The sequence below is a fragment of the Halictus rubicundus genome, unplaced genomic scaffold, assembly GCF_050948215.1.
Source record: "Halictus rubicundus isolate RS-2024b unplaced genomic scaffold, iyHalRubi1_principal scaffold0229, whole genome shotgun sequence".
Lineage (NCBI taxonomy): Eukaryota > Metazoa > Arthropoda > Insecta > Hymenoptera > Halictidae > Halictus > Halictus rubicundus.
Window position 1 is genome coordinate 385,625 of NW_027488770.1, and position 21,726 is coordinate 407,350.

The window sequence follows — 21,726 nt, forward strand, 5'->3', positions numbered from 1 at the left end:
TCCTATCCTATCCTCTATCCTATATTATCCTCTATCCTATCCCATCCTCTATCCTATCCTATCCTCTATCCTATCCTATCCTCTATCCTATCCTATCCTCTATCCTATTAAATCCTATATCGTATCCTCTATCATATCCTATCCTCTATCCTATCCTATCCTCTATCCTATCCTATCCTTTATCGTATCCTATCCTCTATCCTATTAAATCGTATATCGGATCCTCTATCCTATCCTATCCTCTATCCTATCCTATCCTCTATCCTATTCTATCCTCTATCCTATCCAATCCTATATCCTATTCTCTATCCTATCCTATCCTCTATCGTATCCTATCCCCTATCCTATCCAATCCTCTATGCTATCCTATCCGCTATCCTTTCCAATCCTATATCCTATTCTCTATCCTATCCTATCCTCTATCCTATCCTATCCTTTATCGTATCCTATCCTCTATCCTATTAAATCCTATATCGTATCCTCTATCCTATCCTATCCTCTATCGTATCATATCCTCTATCCTATCCTATCCTCTATCGTATCCTATCCTCCATCCTATCCTATCCTCTATCCTATATTATCCTCTATCCTATCCCATCCTCTATCCTATCCTATCCTCTATCCTATCCTATCCTCTATCCTATCCTATCCTCTATCCTATTAAATCCTATAACGTATCCTCTATCCTATCCAATCCTATATCCTATTCTCTATCCTATCCTATCCTCTATCGTATCCTATCCCCTATCCTATCCAATCCTCTATCCTATCCTATCCGCTATCCTATCCAATCCTATATCCTATTCTCTATCCTATCATATCCTCTATCCTATCCTATCCTCTATCGTATCCTATCCTCCATCCTATCCTATCCTCTATCTTATATTATCCTCTATCCTATTCCATCCTCTATCCTATCCTATCCTCTATCCTATCCTATCCTCTATCCTATCCTATCCTCTATCCTATTAAATCCTATATCGTATCCTCTATCCTATCCAATCCTATATCCTATTCTCTATCCTATCCTATCCTCTATCGTATCCTATCCCCTATCCTATCCAATCCTCTATCCTATCCTATCCGCTATCCTATCCAATCCTATATCCTATTGTCTACCCTATCCTATCCTCTATCCTATCCTATCCTTTATCGTATCCTATCCTCTATCCTATTAAATCCTATATCGGATCCTCTATCCTATCCTATCCTCTATCCTATCCTATCCTTTATCCTATCCTATCCTCTATCCTATCCTATCCCCTATCCTATTCTATCCTCTATCCTATCCAATCCTATATCCTATTCTCTATCCTATCCTATCCTCAATCGTATCCTATCCCCTATCCTATCCAATCCTCTATCCTATCCTATCCGCTATCCTATCCAATCCTATATCCTATTCTCTATCCTATCCTATCCTCTATCCTATCCTATCCTATATCGTATCCTCTATCCTATCCTATCCTCTATCGTATCATATCCTCTATCCTATCCTATCCTCTATCGTATCCTATCCTCCATCCTATCCTATCCTCTATCCTATATTATCCTCTATCCTATCCCATCCTCTATCCTATCCTATCCTATATCCTATCCTATCCTCTATCCTATCCTATCCTCTATCCTATTAAAATCTATATCGTATCCTCTATCCTATCCTATCCTCTATCCTATCCTTATCCTCTATCGTATCCTATCCTCTATCCTATCCCATCCTCTATCCTATCCTATCCTCTATCCTATCCTATCCTCTATCATATCCTATCCTCTATCCTATCCTATTCTCTATCCTATCCTATCCTCTATCCTATCCTATCCTCTATCCTATCCTATCCTCTATCCTATTAAATCCTATATCGTATCCTCTATCCTATCCAATCCTATATCCTATTTTCTATCCTATCCTATCCTCTATCGTATCCTATCCCCTATCCTATCCAATCCTCTATCCTATCCTATCCGCTATCCTATCCAATCCTATATCCTATTCTCTATCCTATCCTATCCTCTATCCTATCCTATCCTTTATCGTATCCTATCCCCTATCCTATTAAATCCTATATCGGATCCAGTATCCTATCCTATCCTCTATCCTATCCAATCCTTTATCCTATCCTATCCTCTATCCTATCCTATCCTCTATCCTATTCTATCCTCTATCTTATCCAATCCTATATCCTATTCTCTATCCTATCCTATCCTCTATCGTATCCTATCCCCTATCCTATCCAATCCTCTATCCTATCCTATCCGCTATCCTATCTAATCCTATATCCTATTCTCTATCCTATCATATCCTCTATCCTATCATATCCTCTATCGTATCCTATCCTCCATCCTACCCTATCCTCTATCCTATATTATCCTCTATCCTATCCCATCCTCTATCCTATCCTATCCTCTATCCTATCCTATCCTCTATCCTATTAAATCCTATATCGTATCCTCTATCCTATCCAATCCTATATCCTATTCTCTATCCTATCCTATCCTCTATCGTATCCTATCCCCTATCCTATCCAATCCTCTATCCTATCCTATCCGCTATCCTATCCAATCCTATATCCTATTCTCTATCCTATCCTATCCTCTATCCTATCCTATCCTTTATCGTATCCTATCCTCTATCCTATTAAATCCTATATCGGATCCTCTATCCTATCCTATCCTCTATCCTATCCTATCCTTTATCCTATCCTATCCTCTATCCTATCCTATCCTCTATCCTATTCTATCCTCTATCCTATCCAATCCTATATCCTATTCTCTATCCTATCCTATCCTCTATCGTATCCTATCCCCTATCCTATCCAATCCTCTATCCTATCCTATCCGCTATCCTATCCAATCCTATATCCTATTGTCTATCCTATCCTATCCTCTATCCTATCCTATCCTTTATCGTATCCTATCCTCTATCCTATTAGATCCTATATCGGATCCTCTATCCTATCCTATCCTCTATCCTATCCTATCCTTTATCCTATCCTATCCTCTATCCTATCCTATCCTCTATCCTATCCTATCCGCTATCCTATCCAATCCTATATCCTATTCTCTATCCTATCCTATCCTCTATCCTATCCTATCCTTTATCGTATCCTATCCTCTATCCTATTAAATCCTATATCGTATCCTCTATCCTATCCTATCCTCTATCGTATCATATCCTCTATCCTATCCTATCCTCTATCGTATCCTATCCTCCATCCTATCCTATCCTCTATCCTATATTATCCTCTATCCTATCCCATCCTCTATCCTATCCTATCCTATATCCTATCCTATCCTCTATCCTATCCTATCCTCTATCCTATTAAATCCTATATCGTATCCTGTATCCTATCCTATCCTCTATCCTATCCTTATCCTCTATCGTATCCTATCCTCTATCCTATCCCATCCTCTATCCTATCCTATCCTCTATCCTATCCTATCCTCTATCATATCCTATCCTCTATCCTATCCTATTCTCTATCCTATCCTATCCTCTATCCTATCCTATCCTCTATCATATCCTATCCTCAATCCTATCCTATGCTGTATCCTATCCTATCCTCTATCCTATCCTATCCTCTATCCTATCCTATCCTGTATCATATCCTATCCTCTATCCTATCCTATCCTCTATCCTATTCTATCCTCTATCCTATCCAATCCTATATCCTATTCTCTATCCTATCCAATCTCCTATCCTATCCTATCCGCTATCCTATCCAATCCTATATCCTATCCTCTATCCTATCCTATCCTTTATAGTATCCTATCCTCTATCCTATTAAATCCTATATCCTATCCTCTATCCGATATTATCCTCTATCCTACCCCATCCTCTATCCTATCCTATCCTCTATCCTATATTATCCTCTATCCTATCCCATCCTCTATCCTATCCTATCCTCTATCCTATCCTATCCTCTATCCTATCCTTTCCTCTATCCTATCCTATTCTCTATCCTATCCTATCCTCTATCCTATCGTATCCTCTATCGTATCCTATCCTCTATCCTATTAAATCCTATATCGTATCGTCTATCCTATCCTATCCTCTATCCTATCCTATCCTCTATCCTATCCTATCCTCTATCCTATCCTATCCTCTATCATATCCTATCCTCTATCCTATCCTATCCTCTATCCTATCCTATCCTTTATCGTATCCTATCCTCTATCCTATTCTATCCTCTATCCTATCCAATCCTATATCCTATTCTCTATCCTATCCTATCCTCTATCGTATCCTATCCCCTATCCTATCCAATCCTCTATCCTATCCTATCCGCTATCCTATCCAATCCTATATCCTATTCTCTATCCTATCCTATCCTCTATCCTATCCTATTCTTTATCGTATCCTATCCTCTATCCTATTAAATCCTATATCGTATCCTCTATCCTATCCTATCGTCTATCGTATCATATCCTCTATCCTATCCTATCCTCTATCGTATCCTATCCTCCATCCTATCCTATCCTCTATCCTATATTATCCTCTATCCTATCCCATCCTCTATCCTATCCTATCCTCTATCCTATCCTATCCTCTATCCTATCCTATCCTCTATCCTATTAAATCCTATATCGTATCCTCTATCCTATCCAATCCTATATCCTATTCTCTATCCTATCCTATCCTCTATCGTATCCTATCCCCTATGCTATCCAATCCTCTATCCTATCCTATCCGCTATCCTATCCAATCCTCTATCCTATCCTATCCGCTATCCTATCCAATCCTATATCCTATTCTCTATCCTATCCTATCCTCTATCCTATCCTATCCTTTATCGTATCCTATCCTCTATCCTATTAAATCCTATATCGGATCCTCTATCCTATCCTATCCTCTATCCTATCCTATCCTTTATCCTATCCTATCCTCTATCCTATCCTATCCTTTATCCTATCCTATCCTCTATCCTATCCTATCCTCTATCCTATTCTATCCTCTATCCTATCCAATCCTATATCCTATTCTCTATCCTATCCTATCCTCTATCGTATCCTATCCCCTATCCTATCCAATCCTCTATCCTATCCTATCCGCTATCCTATCCAATCCTATATCCTATTCTCTATCCTATCCTATCCTCTATCCTATCCTATCCTTTATCGTATCCTATCCTCTATCCTATTAAATCCTATATCGGATCCTCTATCCTATCCTATCCTCTATCCTATCCTATCCTTTATCCTATCCTATCCTCTATCCTATCCTATCCTCTATCCTATTCTATCCTCTATCCTATCCAATCCTATATCCTATTCTCTATCCTATCCTATCCTCTATCGTATCCTATCCCCTATCCTATCCAATCCTCTATCCTATCCTATCCGCTATCCTATCTAATCCTATATCCTATTCTCTATCCTATCATATCCTCTATCCTATCCTATCCTCTATCGTATCCTATCCTCCATCCTATCCTATCCTCTATCCTATATTATCCTCTATCCTATCCCATCTTCTATCCTATCCTATCCTCTATCCTATCCTATCCTCTATCCTATCCTATCCTCTATCCTATTAAATCCTATATCGTATCCTCTATCCTATCCAATCCTATATCCTATTCTCTATCCTATCCTATCCTCTATCGTATCCTATCCCCTATCCTATCCAATCCTCTATCCTATCCTATCCGCTATCCTATCCAATCCTATATCCTATTCTCTATCCTATCCTATCCTCTATCCTATCCTATCCTTTATCGTATCCTATCCTCTATCCTATTAAATCCTATATCGGATCCTCTATCCTATCCTATCCTCTATCCTATCCTATCCTTTATCCTATCCTATCCTCTATCCTATCCTATCCTCTATCCTATTCTATCCTCTATCCTATCCAATCCTATATCCTATTCTCTATCCTATCCTATCCTCTATCGTATCCTATCCCCTATCCTATCCAATCCTCTATCCTATCCTATCCGCTATCCTATCCAATCCTATATCCTATTGTCTATCCTATCCTATCCTCTATCCTATCCTATCCTTTATCGTATCCTATCCTCTATCCTATTAAATCCTATATCGGATCCTCTATCAAAACCTATCCTCTATCCTATCCTATCCTCTATCCTATCCTATCCTCTATCCTATCCTATCCTCTATCCTATCCTACCCTCTATCCTATTCTATCCTCTATCCTATCCAATCCTATATCCTATTCTCTATCCTATCCTATCCTCTATCGTATCCTATCCCCTATCCTATCCAATCCTCTATCCTATCCTATCCGCTATCCTATCCAATCCTATATCCTATTCTCTATCCTATCCTATCCTCTATCCTATCCTATCCTTTATCATATCCTATCCTCTATCCTATCCTTATCCTCTATCGTATCCTATCCTCTATCCTATCCTATCCTCTATCCTATTAAATCCTATATCGTATCCTCTATCATATCCTATCCTCTATCCTATCCTATCCTCTATCCTATCCTTATCCTCTATCGTATCCTATCCTCTATCCTATCCCATCCTCTATCCTATCCTATCCTCTATCCTATCCTATCCTCTATCCTATCCTATCCTCTATCCTATCCTATTCTCTATCCTATCCTATCCTCTATCCTATCCTATCCTCTATCCTATCCCATCCTCTATCCTATCCTATCCTCTATCCTATCCTATCCTGTATCATATCCTATCCACTATCCTATCCTATCCTCCATCCTATCCTATCCTCTATCCTATCCTATCCTTTATCGTATCCTATCCTCTATCCTATTCTATCCTCTATCCTATCCAATCCTATATCCTATTCTCTATCCTATCCTATCCTCTATCGTATCCTATCCCCTATCCTATCCAATCCTCTATCCTATCCTATCCGCTATCCTATCCAATCCTATATCCTATTCTCTATCCTATCCTATCCTCTATCCTATCCTATTCTTTATCGTATCCTATCCTCTATCCTATTAAATCCTATATCGTATCCTCTATCCTATCCTATTCTTTATCGTATCCTATCCTCTATCCTATTAAATCCTATATCGTATCCTCTATCCTATCCTATCGTCTATCGTATCATATCCTCTATCCTATCCTATCCTCTATCGTATCCTATCCTCCATCCTATCCTATCCTCTATCCTATATTATCCTCTATCCTATCCCATCCTCTATCCTATCCTATCCTCTATCCTATCCTATCCTCTATCCTATCCTATCCTTTATCGTATCCTATCCTCTATCCTATTAAATCCTATATCGTATCGTCTATCCTATCCTATCCTCTATCCTATCCTATCCTCTATCCTATCCTATCCTCTATCCTATCCTATCCTCTATCATATCCTATCCTCTATCCTATCCTATCCTCTATCCTATCCTATCCTTTATCGTATCCTATCCTCTATCCTATTCTATCCTCTATCCTATCCAATCCTATATCCTATTCTCTATCCTATCCTATCCTCTATCGTATCCTATCCCCTATCCTATCCAATCCTCTATCCTATCCTATCCGCTATCCTATCCAATCCTATATCCTATTCTCTATCCTATCCTATCCTCTATCCTATCCTATTCTTTATCGTATCCTATCCTCTATCCTATTAAATCCTATATCGTATCCTCTATCCTATCCTATCGTCTATCGTATCATATCCTCTATCCTATCCTATCCTCTATCGTATCCTATCCTCCATCCTATCCTATCCTCTATCCTATATTATCCTCTATCCTATCCCATCCTCTATCCTATCCTATCCTCTATCCTATCCTATCCTCTATCCTATCCTATCCTCTATCCTATTAAATCCTATATCGTATCCTCTATCCTATCCAATCCTATATCCTATTCTCTATCCTATCCTATCCTCTATCGTATCCTATCCCCTATGCTATCCAATCCTCTATCCTATCCTATCCGCTATCCTATCCAATCCTCTATCCTATCCTATCCGCTATCCTATCCAATCCTATATCCTATTCTCTATCCTATCCTATCCTCTATCCTATCCTATCCTTTATCGTATCCTATCCTCTATCCTATTAAATCCTATATCGGATCCTCTATCCTATCCTATCCTCTATCCTATCCTATCCTTTATCCTATCCTATCCTCTATCCTATCCTATCCTTTATCCTATCCTATCCTCTATCCTATCCTATCCTCTATCCTATTCTATCCTCTATCCTATCCAATCCTATATCCTATTCTCTATCCTATCCTATCCTCTATCGTATCCTATCCCCTATCCTATCCAATCCTCTATCCTATCCTATCCGCTATCCTATCCAATCCTATATCCTATTCTCTATCCTATCCTATCCTCTATCCTATCCTATCCTTTATCGTATCCTATCCTCTATCCTATTAAATCCTATATCGGATCCTCTATCCTATCCTATCCTCTATCCTATCCTATCCTTTATCCTATCCTATCCTCTATCCTATCCTATCCTCTATCCTATTCTATCCTCTATCCTATCCAATCCTATATCCTATTCTCTATCCTATCCTATCCTCTATCGTATCCTATCCCCTATCCTATCCAATCCTCTATCCTATCCTATCCGCTATCCTATCTAATCCTATATCCTATTCTCTATCCTATCATATCCTCTATCCTATCCTATCCTCTATCGTATCCTATCCTCCATCCTATCCTATCCTCTATCCTATATTATCCTCTATCCTATCCCATCTTCTATCCTATCCTATCCTCTATCCTATCCTATCCTCTATCCTATCCTATCCTCTATCCTATTAAATCCTATATCGTATCCTCTATCCTATCCAATCCTATATCCTATTCTCTATCCTATCCTATCCTCTATCGTATCCTATCCCCTATCCTATCCAATCCTCTATCCTATCCTATCCGCTATCCTATCCAATCCTATATCCTATTCTCTATCCTATCCTATCCTCTATCCTATCCTATCCTTTATCGTATCCTATCCTCTATCCTATTAAATCCTATATCGGATCCTCTATCCTATCCTATCCTCTATCCTATCCTATCCTTTATCCTATCCTATCCTCTATCCTATCCTATCCTCTATCCTATTCTATCCTCTATCCTATCCAATCCTATATCCTATTCTCTATCCTATCCTATCCTCTATCGTATCCTATCCCCTATCCTATCCAATCCTCTATCCTATCCTATCCGCTATCCTATCCAATCCTATATCCTATTGTCTATCCTATCCTATCCTCTATCCTATCCTATCCTTTATCGTATCCTATCCTCTATCCTATTAAATCCTATATCGGATCCTCTATCAAAACCTATCCTCTATCCTATCCTATCCTCTATCCTATCCTATCCTCTATCCTATCCTATCCTCTATCCTATCCTACCCTCTATCCTATTCTATCCTCTATCCTATCCAATCCTATATCCTATTCTCTATCCTATCCTATCCTCTATCGTATCCTATCCCCTATCCTATCCAATCCTCTATCCTATCCTATCCGCTATCCTATCTAATCCTATATCCTATTCTCTATCCTATCCTATCCTCTATCCTATCCTATCCTTTATCATATCCTATCCTCTATCCTATCCTTATCCTCTATCGTATCCTATCCTCTATCCTATCCTATCCTCTATCCTATTAAATCCTATATCGTATCCTCTATCATATCCTATCCTCTATCCTATCCTATCCTCTATCCTATCCTTATCCTCTATCGTATCCTATCCTCTATCCTATCCCATCCTCTATCCTATCCTATCCTCTATCCTATCCTATCCTCTATCCTATCCTATCCTCTATCCTATCCTATTCTCTATCCTATCCTATCCTCTATCCTATCCTATCCTCTATCCTATCCCATCCTCTATCCTATCCTATCCTCTATCCTATCCTATCCTGTATCATATCCTATCCTCTATCCTATCCTATCCTCCATCCTATCCTATCCTCTATCCTATCCTATCCTTTATCGTATCCTATCCTCTATCCTATTCTATCCTCTATCCTATCCAATCCTATATCCTATTCTCTATCCTATCCTATCCTCTATCGTATCCTATCCCCTATCCTATCCAATCCTCTATCCTATCCTATCCGCTATCCTATCCAATCCTATATCCTATTCTCTATCCTATCCTATCCTCTATCCTATCCTATTCTTTATCGTATCCTATCCTCTATCCTATTAAATCCTATATCGTATCCTCTATCCTATCCTATCGTCTATCGTATCATATCCTCTATCCTATCCTATCCTCTATCGTATCCTATCCTCCATCCTATCCTATCCTCTATCCTATATTATCCTCTATCCTATCCCATCCTCTATCCTATCCTATCCTCTATCCTATCCTATCCTCTATCCTATCCTATCCTCTATCCTATTAAATCCTATATCGTATCCTCTATCCTATCCAATCCTATATCCTATTCTCTATCCTATCCTATCCTCTATCGTATCCTATCCCCTATGCTATCCAATCCTCTATCCTATCCTATCCGCTATCCTATCCAATCCTCTATCCTATCCTATCCGCTATCCTATCCAATCCTATATCCTATTCTCTATCCTATACTATCCTCTATCCTATCCTATCCTTTATCGTATCCTATCCTCTATCCTATTAAATCCTATATCGGATCCTCTATCCTATCCTATCCTCTATCCTATCCTATCCTTTATCCTATCCTATCCTCTATCCTATCCTATCCTTTATCCTATCCTATCCTCTATCCTATCCTATCCTCTATCCTATTCTATCCTCTATCCTATCCAATCCTATATCCTATTCTCTATCCTATCCTATCCTCTATCGTATCCTATCCCCTATCCTATCCAATCCTCTATCCTATCCTATCCGCTATCCTATCCAATCCTATATCCTATTCTCTATCCTATCCTATCCTCTATCCTATCCTATCCTATATCGTATCCTCTATCCTATCCTATCCTCTATCGTATCATATCCTCTATCCTATCCTATCCTCTATCGTATCCTATCCTCCATCCTATCCTATCCTCTATCCTATATTATCCTCTATCCTATCCCATCCTCTATCCTATCCTATCCTATATCCTATCCTATCCTCTATCCTATCCTATCCTCTATCCTATTAAATCCTATATCGTATCCTCTATCCTATCCTATCCTCTATCCTATCCTATCCTCTATCCTATCCTATCCTCTATCCTATCCTATCCTCTATCATATCCTATCCTCTATCCTATCCTATCCTCTATCCTATCCTATCCTTTATCGTATCCTATCCTCTATCCTATTCTATCCTCTATCCTATCCAATCCTATATCCTATTCTCTATCCTATCCTATCCTCTATCGTATCCTATCCCCTATCCTATCCTATCCTCTATCCTATCCTATCCGCTATCCTATCCAATCCTATATCCTATTCTCTATCCTATCCTATCCTCTATCCTATCCTATTCTTTATCGTATCCTATCCTCTATCCTATTAAATCCTATATCGTATCCTCTATCCTATCCTATCGTCTATCGTATCATATCCTCTATCCTATCCTATCCTCTATCGTATCCTATCCTCCATCCTATCCTATCCTCTATCCTATATTATCCTCTATCCTATCCCATCCTCTATCCTATCCTATCCTCTATCCTATCCTATCCTCTATCCTATCCTATCCTCTATCCTATTAAATCCTATATCGTATCCTCTATCCTATCCAATCCTATATCCTATTCTCTATCCTATCCTATCCTCTATCGTATCCTATCCCCTATGCTATCCAATCCTCTATCCTATCCTATCCGCTATCCTATCCAATCCTCTATCCTATCCTATCCGCTATCCTATCCAATCCTATATCCTATTCTCTATCCTATCCTATCCTCTATCCTATCCTATCCTTTATCGTATCCTATCCTCTATCCTATTAAATCCTATATCGGATCCTCTATCCTATCCTATCCTCTATCCTATCCTATCCTTTATCCTATCCTATCCTCTATCCTATCCTATCCTTTATCCTATCCTATCCTCTATCCTATCCTATCCTCTATCCTATTCTATCCTCTATCCTATCCAATCCTATATCCTATTCTCTATCCTATCCTATCCTCTATCGTATCCTATCCCCTATCCTATCCAATCCTCTATCCTATCCTATCCGCTATCCTATCCAATCCTATATCCTATTCTCTATCCTATCCTATCCTCTATCCTATCCTATCCTTTATCGTATCCTATCCTCTATCCTATTAAATCCTATATCGGATCCTCTATCCTATCCTATCCTCTATCCTATCCTATCCTTTATCCTATCCTATCCTCTATCCTATCCTATCCTCTATCCTATTCTATCCTCTATCCTATCCAATCCTATATCCTATTCTCTATCCTATCCTATCCTCTATCGTATCCTATCCCCTATCCTATCCAATCCTCTATCCTATCCTATCCGCTATCCTATCTAATCCTATATCCTATTCTCTATCCTATCATATCCTCTATCCTATCCTATCCTCTATCGTATCCTATCCTCCATCCTATCCTATCCTCTATCCTATATTATCCTCTATCCTATCCCATCTTCTATCCTATCCTATCCTCTATCCTATCCTATCCTCTATCCTATCCTATCCTCTATCCTATTAAATCCTATATCGTATCCTCTATCCTATCCAATCCTATATCCTATTCTCTATCCTATCCTATCCTCTATCGTATCCTATCCCCTATCCTATCCAATCCTCTATCCTATCCTATCCGCTATCCTATCCAATCCTATATCCTATTCTCTATCCTATCCTATCCTCTATCCTATCCTATCCTTTATCGTATCCTATCCTCTATCCTATTAAATCCTATATCGGATCCTCTATCAAAACCTATCCTCTATCCTATCCTATCCTCTATCCTATCCTATCCTCTATCCTATCCTATCCTCAATCCTATCCTATCCTCTATCCTATTCTATCCTCTATCCTATCCAATCCTATATCCTATTCTCTATCCTATCCTATCCTCTATCGTATCCTATCCCCTATCCTATCCAATCCTCTATCCTATCCTATCCGCTATCCTATCCAATCCTATATCCTATTCTCTATCCTATCCTATCCTCTATCCTATCCTATCCTTTATCATATCCTATCCTCTATCCTATCCTTATCCTCTATCGTATCCTATCCTCTATCCTATCCTATCCTCTATCCTATTAAATCCTATATCGTATCCTCTATCATATCCTATCCTCTATCCTATCCTATCCTCTATCCTATCCTTATCCTCTATCGTATCCTATCCTCTATCCTATCCCATCCTCTATCCTATCCTATCCTCTATCCTATCCTATCCTCTATCCTATCCTATCCTCTATCCTATCCTATTCTCTATCCTATCCTATCCTCTATCCTATCCTATCCTCTATCCTATCCCATCCTCTATCCTATCCTATCCTCTATCCTATCCTATCCTGTATCATATCCTATCCTCTATCCTATCCTATCCTCCATCCTATCCTATCCTCTATCCTATCCTATCCTTTATCGTATCCTATCCTCTATCCTATTCTATCCTCTATCCTATCCAATCCTATATCCTATTCTCTATCCTATCCTATCCTCTATCGTATCCTATCCCCTATCCTATCCAATCCTCTATCCTATCCTATCCGCTATCCTATCCAATCCTATATCCTATTCTCTATCCTATCCTATCCTCTATCCTATCCTATTCTTTATCGTATCCTATCCTCTATCCTATTAAATCCTATATCGTATCCTCTATCCTATCCTATCGTCTATCGTATCATATCCTCTATCCTATCCTATCCTCTATCGTATCCTATCCTCCATCCTATCCTATCCTCTATCCTATATTATCCTCTATCCTATCCCATCCTCTATCCTATCCTATCCTCTATCCTATCCTATCCTCTATCCTATCCTATCCTCTATCCTATTAAATCCTATATCGTATCCTCTATCCTATCCAATCCTATATCCTATTCTCTATCCTATCCTATCCTCTATCGTATCCTATCCCCTATGCTATCCAATCCTCTATCCTATCCTATCCGCTATCCTATCCAATCCTCTATCCTATCCTATCCGCTATCCTATCCAATCCTATATCCTATTCTCTATCCTATCCTATCCTCTATCCTATCCTATCCTTTATCGTATCCTATCCTCTATCCTATTAAATCCTATATCGGATCCTCTATCCTATCCTATCCTCTATCCTATCCTACCCTTTATCCTATCCTATCCTCTATCCTATCCAATCCTCTATCCTATCCTATCCGCTATCCTATCCAATCCTATATCCTATTCTCTATCCTATCCTATCCTCTATCCTATCCTATCCTTTATCATATCCTATCCTCTATCCTATCCTTATCCTCTATCGTATCCTATCCTCTATCCTATCCTATCCTCTATCCTATTAAATCCTATATCGTATCCTCTATCATATCCTATCCTCTATCCTATCCTATCCTCTATCCTATCCTTATCCTCTATCGTATCCTATCCTCTATCCTATCCCATCCTCTATCCTATCCTATCCTCTATCCTATCCTATCCTCTATCCTATCCTATCCTCTATCCTATCCTATTCTCTATCCTATCCTATCCTCTATCCTATCCTATCCTCTATCCTATCCCATCCTCTATCCTATCCTATCCTCTATCCTATCCTATCCTGTATCATATCCTATCCACTATCCTATCCTATCCTCCATCCTATCCTATCCTCTATCCTATCCTATCCTTTATCGTATCCTATCCTCTATCCTATTCTATCCTCTATCCTATCCAATCCTATATCCTATTCTCTATCCTATCCTATCCTCTATCGTATCCTATCCCCTATCCTATCCAATCCTCTATCCTATCCTATCCGCTATCCTATCCAATCCTATATCCTATTCTCTATCCTATCCTATCCTCTATCCTATCCTATTCTTTATCGTATCCTATCCTCTATCCTATTAAATCCTATATCGTATCCTCTATCCTATCCTATTCTTTATCGTATCCTATCCTCTATCCTATTAAATCCTATATCGTATCCTCTATCCTATCCTATCGTCTATCGTATCATATCCTCTATCCTATCCTATCCTCTATCGTATCCTATCCTCCATCCTATCCTATCCTCTATCCTATATTATCCTCTATCCTATCCCATCCTCTATCCTATCCTATCCTCTATCCTATCCTATCCTCTATCCTATCCTATCCTTTATCGTATCCTATCCTCTATCCTATTAAATCCTATATCGTATCGTCTATCCTATCCTATCCTCTATCCTATCCTATCCTCTATCCTATCCTATCCTCTATCCTATCCTATCCTCTATCATATCCTATCCTCTATCCTATCCTATCCTCTATCCTATCCTATCCTTTATCGTATCCTATCCTCTATCCTATTCTATCCTCTATCCTATCCAATCCTATATCCTATTCTCTATCCTATCCTATCCTCTATCGTATCCTATCCCCTATCCTATCCAATCCTCTATCCTATCCTATCCGCTATCCTATCCAATCCTATATCCTATTCTCTATCCTATCCTATCCTCTATCCTATCCTATTCTTTATCGTATCCTATCCTCTATCCTATTAAATCCTATATCGTATCCTCTATCCTATCCTATCGTCTATCGTATCATATCCTCTATCCTATCCTATCCTCTATCGTATCCTATCCTCCATCCTATCCTATCCTCTATCCTATATTATCCTCTATCCTATCCCATCCTCTATCCTATCCTATCCTCTATCCTATCCTATCCTCTATCCTATCCTATCCTCTATCCTATTAAATCCTATATCGTATCCTCTATCCTATCCAATCCTATATCCTATTCTCTATCCTATCCTATCCTCTATCGTATCCTATCCCCTATGCTATCCAATCCTCTATCCTATCCTATCCGCTATCCTATCCAATCCTCTATCCTATCCTATCCGCTATCCTATCCAATCCTATATCCTATTCTCTATCCTATCCTATCCTCTATCCTATCCTATCCTTTATCGTATCCTATCCTCTATCCTATTAAATCCTATATCGGATCCTCTATCCTATCCTATCCTCTATCCTATCCTATCCTTTATCCTATCCTATCCTCTATCCTATCCTATCCTTTATCCTATCCTATCCTCTATCCTATCCTATCCTCTATCCTATTCTATCCTCTATCCTATCCAATCCTATATCCTATTCTCTATCCTATCCTATCCTCTATCGTATCCTATCCCCTATCCTATCCAATCCTCTATCCTATCCTATCCGCTATCCTATCCAATCCTATATCCTATTCTCTATCCTATCCTATCCTCTATCCTATCCTATCCTTTATCGTATCCTATCCTCTATCCTATTAAATCCTATATCGGATCCTCTATCCTATCCTATCCTCTATCCTATCCTATCCTTTATCCTATCCTATCCTCTATCCTATCCTATCCTCTATCCTATTCTATCCTCTATCCTATCCAATCCTATATCCTATTCTCTATCCTATCCTATCCTCTATCGTATCCTATCCCCTATCCTATCCAATCCTCTATCCTATCCTATCCGCTATCCTATCTAATCCTATATCCTATTCTCTATCCTATCATATCCTCTATCCTATCCTATCCTCTATCGTATCCTATCCTCCATCCTATCCTATCCTCTATCCTATATTATCCTCTATCCTATCCCATCTTCTATCCTATCCTATCCTCTATCCTATCCTATCCTCTATCCTATCCTATCCTCTATCCTATTAAATCCTATATCGTATCCTCTATCCTATCCAATCCTATATCCTATTCTCTATCCTATCCTATCCTCTATCGTATCCTATCCCCTATCCTATCCAATCCTCTATCCTATCCTATCCGCTATCCTATCCAATCCTATATCCTATTCTCTATCCTATCCTATCCTCTATCCTATCCTATCCTTTATCGTATCCTATCCTCTATCCTATTAAATCCTATATCGGATCCTCTATCCTATCCTATCCTCTATCCTATCCTATCCTTTATCCTATCCTATCCTCTATCCTATCCTATCCTCTATCCTATTCTATCCTCTATCCTATCCAATCCTATATCCTATTCTCTATCCTATCCTATCCTCTATCGTATCCTATCCCCTATCCTATCCAATCCTCTATCCTATCCTATCCGCTATCCTATCCAATCCTATATCCTATTGTCTATCCTATCCTATCCTCTATCCTATCCTATCCTTTATCGTATCCTATCCTCTATCCTATTAAATCCTATATCGGATCCTCTATCAAAACCTATCCTCTATCCTATCCTATCCTCTATCCTATCCTATCCTCTATCCTATCCTATCCTCTATCCTATCCTACCCTCTATCCTATTCTATCCTCTATCCTATCCAATCCTATATCCTATTCTCTATCCTATCCTATCCTCTATCGTATCCTATCCCCTATCCTATCCAATCCTCTATCCTATCCTATCCGCTATCCTATCTAATCCTATATCCTATTCTCTATCCTATCCTATCCTCTATCCTATCCTATCCTTTATCATATCCTATCCTCTATCCTATCCTTATCCTCTATCGTATCCTATCCTCTATCCTATCCTATCCTCTATCCTATTAAATCCTATATCGTATCCTCTATCATATCCTATCCTCTATCCTATCCTATCCTCTATCCTATCCTTATCCTCTATCGTATCCTATCCTCTATCCTATCCCATCCTCTATCCTATCCTATCCTCTATCCTATCCTATCCTCTATCCTATCCTATCCTCTATCCTATCCTATTCTCTATCCTATCCTATCCTCTATCCTATCCTATCCTCTATCCTATCCCATCCTCTATCCTATCCTATCCTCTATCCTATCCTATCCTGTATCATATCCTATCCTCTATCCTATCCTATCCTCCATCCTATCCTATCCTCTATCCTATCCTATCCTTTATCGTATCCTATCCTCTATCCTATTCTATCCTCTATCCTATCCAATCCTATATCCTATTCTCTATCCTATCCTATCCTCTATCGTATCCTATCCCCTATCCTATCCAATCCTCTATCCTATCCTATCCGCTATCCTATCCAATCCTATATCCTATTCTCTATCCTATCCTATCCTCTATCCTATCCTATTCTTTATCGTATCCTATCCTCTATCCTATTAAATCCTATATCGTATCCTCTATCCTATCCTATTCTTTATCGTATCCTATCCTCTATCCTATTAAATCCTATATCGTATCCTCTATCCTATCCTATCGTCTATCGTATCATATCCTCTATCCTATCCTATCCTCTATCGTATCCTATCCTCCATCCTATCCTATCCTCTATCCTATATTATCCTCTATCCTATCCCATCCTCTATCCTATCCTATCCTCTATCCTATCCTATCCTCTATCCTATCCTATCCTCTATCCTATTAAATCCTATATCGTATCCTCTATCCTATCCAATCCTATATCCTATTCTCTATCCTATCCTATCCTCTATCGTATCCTATCCCCTATGCTATCCAATCCTCTATCCTATCCTATCCGCTATCCTATCCAATCCTCTATCCTATCCTATCCGCTATCCTATCCAATCCTATATCCTATTCTCTATCCTATACTATCCTCTATCCTATCCTATCCTTTATCGTATCCTATCCTCTATCCTATTAAATCCTATATCGGATCCTCTATCCTATCCTATCCTCTATCCTATCCTATCCTTTATCCTATCCTATCCTCTATCCTATCCTATCCTTTATCCTATCCTATCCTCTATCCTATCCTATCCTCTATCCTATTCTATCCTCTATCCTATCCAATCCTATATCCTATTCTCTATCCTATCCTATCCTCTATCGTATCCTATCCCCTATCCTATCCAATCCTCTATCCTATCCTATCCGCTATCCTATCCAATCCTATATCCTATTCTCTATCCTATCCTATCCTCTATCCTATCCTATCCTATATCGTATCCTCTATCCTATCCTATCCTCTATCGTATCATATCCTCTATCCTATCCTATCCTCTATCGTATCCTATCCTCCATCCTATCCTATCCTCTATCCTATATTATCCTCTATCCTATCCCATCCTCTATCCTATCCTATCCTATATCCTATCCTATCCTCTATCCTATCCTATCCTCTATCCTATTAAATCCTATATCGTATCCTCTATCCTATCCTATCCTCTATCCTATCCTATCCTCTATCCTATCCTATCCTCTATCCTATCCTATCCTCTATCATATCCTATCCTCTATCCTATCCTATCCTCTATCCTATCCTATCCTTTATCGTATCCTATCCTCTATCCTATTCTATCCTCTATCCTATCCAATCCTATATCCTATTCTCTATCCTATCCTATCCTCTATCGTATCCTATCCCCTATCCTATCCTATCCTCTATCCTATCCTATCCGCTATCCTATCCAATCCTATATCCTATTCTCTATCCTATCCTATCCTCTATCCTATCCTATTCTTTATCGTATCCTATCCTCTATCCTATTAAATCCTATATCGTATCCTCTATCCTATCCTATCGTCTATCGTATCATATCCTCTATCCTATCCTATCCTCTATCGTATCCTATCCTCCATCCTATCCTATCCTCTATCCTATATTATCCTCTATCCTATCCCATCCTCTATCCTATCCTATCCTCTATCCTATCCTATCCTCTATCCTATCCTATCCTCTATCCTATTAAATCCTATATCGTATCCTCTATCCTATCCAATCCTATATCCTATTCTCTATCCTATCCTATCCTCTATCGTATCCTATCCCCTATGCTATCCAATCCTCTATCCTATCCTATCCGCTATCCTATCCAATCCTCTATCCTATCCTATCCGCTATCCTATCCAATCCTATATCCTATTCTCTATCCTATCCTATCCTCTATCCTATCCTATCCTTTATCGTATCCTATCCTCTATCCTATTAAATCCTATATCGGATCCTCTATCCTATCCTATCCTCTATCCTATCCTATCCTTTATCCTATCCTATCCTCTATCCTATCCTATCCTTTATCCTATCCTATCCTCTATCCTATCCTATCCTCTATCCTATTCTATCCTCTATCCTATCCAATCCTATATCCTATTCTCTATCCTATCCTATCCTCTATCGTATCCTATCCCCTATCCTATCCAATCCTCTATCCTATCCTATCCGCTATCCTATCCAATCCTATATCCTATTCTCTATCCTATCCTATCCTCTATCCTATCCTATCCTTTATCGTATCCTATCCTCTATCCTATTAAATCCTATATCGGATCCTCTATCCTATCCTATCCTCTATCCTATCCTATCCTTTATCCTATCCTATCCTCTATCCTATCCTATCCTCTATCCTATTCTATCCTCTATCCTATCCAATCCTATATCCTATTCTCTATCCTATCCTATCCTCTATCGTATCCTATCCCCTATCCTATCCAATCCTCTATCCTATCCTATCCGCTATCCTATCTAATCCTATATCCTATTCTCTATCCTATCATATCCTCTATCCTATCCTATCCTCTATCGTATCCTATCCTCCATCCTATCCTATCCTCTATCCTATATTATCCTCTATCCTATCCCATCTTCTATCCTATCCTATCCTCTATCCTATCCTATCCTCTATCCTATCCTATCCTCTATCCTATTAAATCCTATATCGTATCCTCTATCCTATCCAATCCTATATCCTATTCTCTATCCTATCCTATCCTCTATCGTATCCTATCCCCTATCCTATCCAATCCTCTATCCTATCCTATCCGCTATCCTATCCAATCCTATATCCTATTCTCTATCCTATCCTATCCTCTATCCTATCCTATCCTTTATCGTATCCTATCCTCTATCCTATTAAATCCTATATCGGATCCTCTATCAAAACCTATCCTCTATCCTATCCTATCCTCTATCCTATCCTATCCTCTATCCTATCCTATCCTCAATCCTATCCTATCCTCTATCCTATTCTATCCTCTATCCTATCCAATCCTATATCCTATTCTCTATCCTATCCTATCCTCTATCGTATCCTATCCCCTATCCTATCCAATCCTCTATCCTATCCTATCCGCTATCCTATCCAATCCTATATCCTATTCTCTATCCTATCCTATCCTCTATCCTATCCTATCCTTTATCATATCCTATCCTCTATCCTATCCTTATCCTCTATCGTATCCTATCCTCTATCCTATCCTATCCTCTATCCTATTAAATCCTATATCGTATCCTCTATCATATCCTATCCTCTATCCTATCCTATCCTCTATCCTATCCTTATCCTCTATCGTATCCTATCCTCTATCCTATCCCATCCTCTATCCTATCCTATCCTCTATCCTATCCTATCCTCTATCCTATCCTATCCTCTATCCTATCCTATTCTCTATCCTATCCTATCCTCTATCCTATCCTATCCTCTATCCTATCCCATCCTCTATCCTATCCTATCCTCTATCCTATCCTATCCTGTATCATATCCTATCCTCTATCCTATCCTATCCTCCATCCTATCCTATCCTCTATCCTATCCTATCCTTTATCGTATCCTATCCTCTATCCTATTCTATCCTCTATCCTATCCAATCCTATATCCTATTCTCTATCCTATCCTATCCTCTATCGTATCCTATCCCCTATCCTATCCAATCCTCTATCCTATCCTATCCGCTATCCTATCCAATCCTATATCCTATTCTCTATCCTATCCTATCCTCTATCCTATCCTATTCTTTATCGTA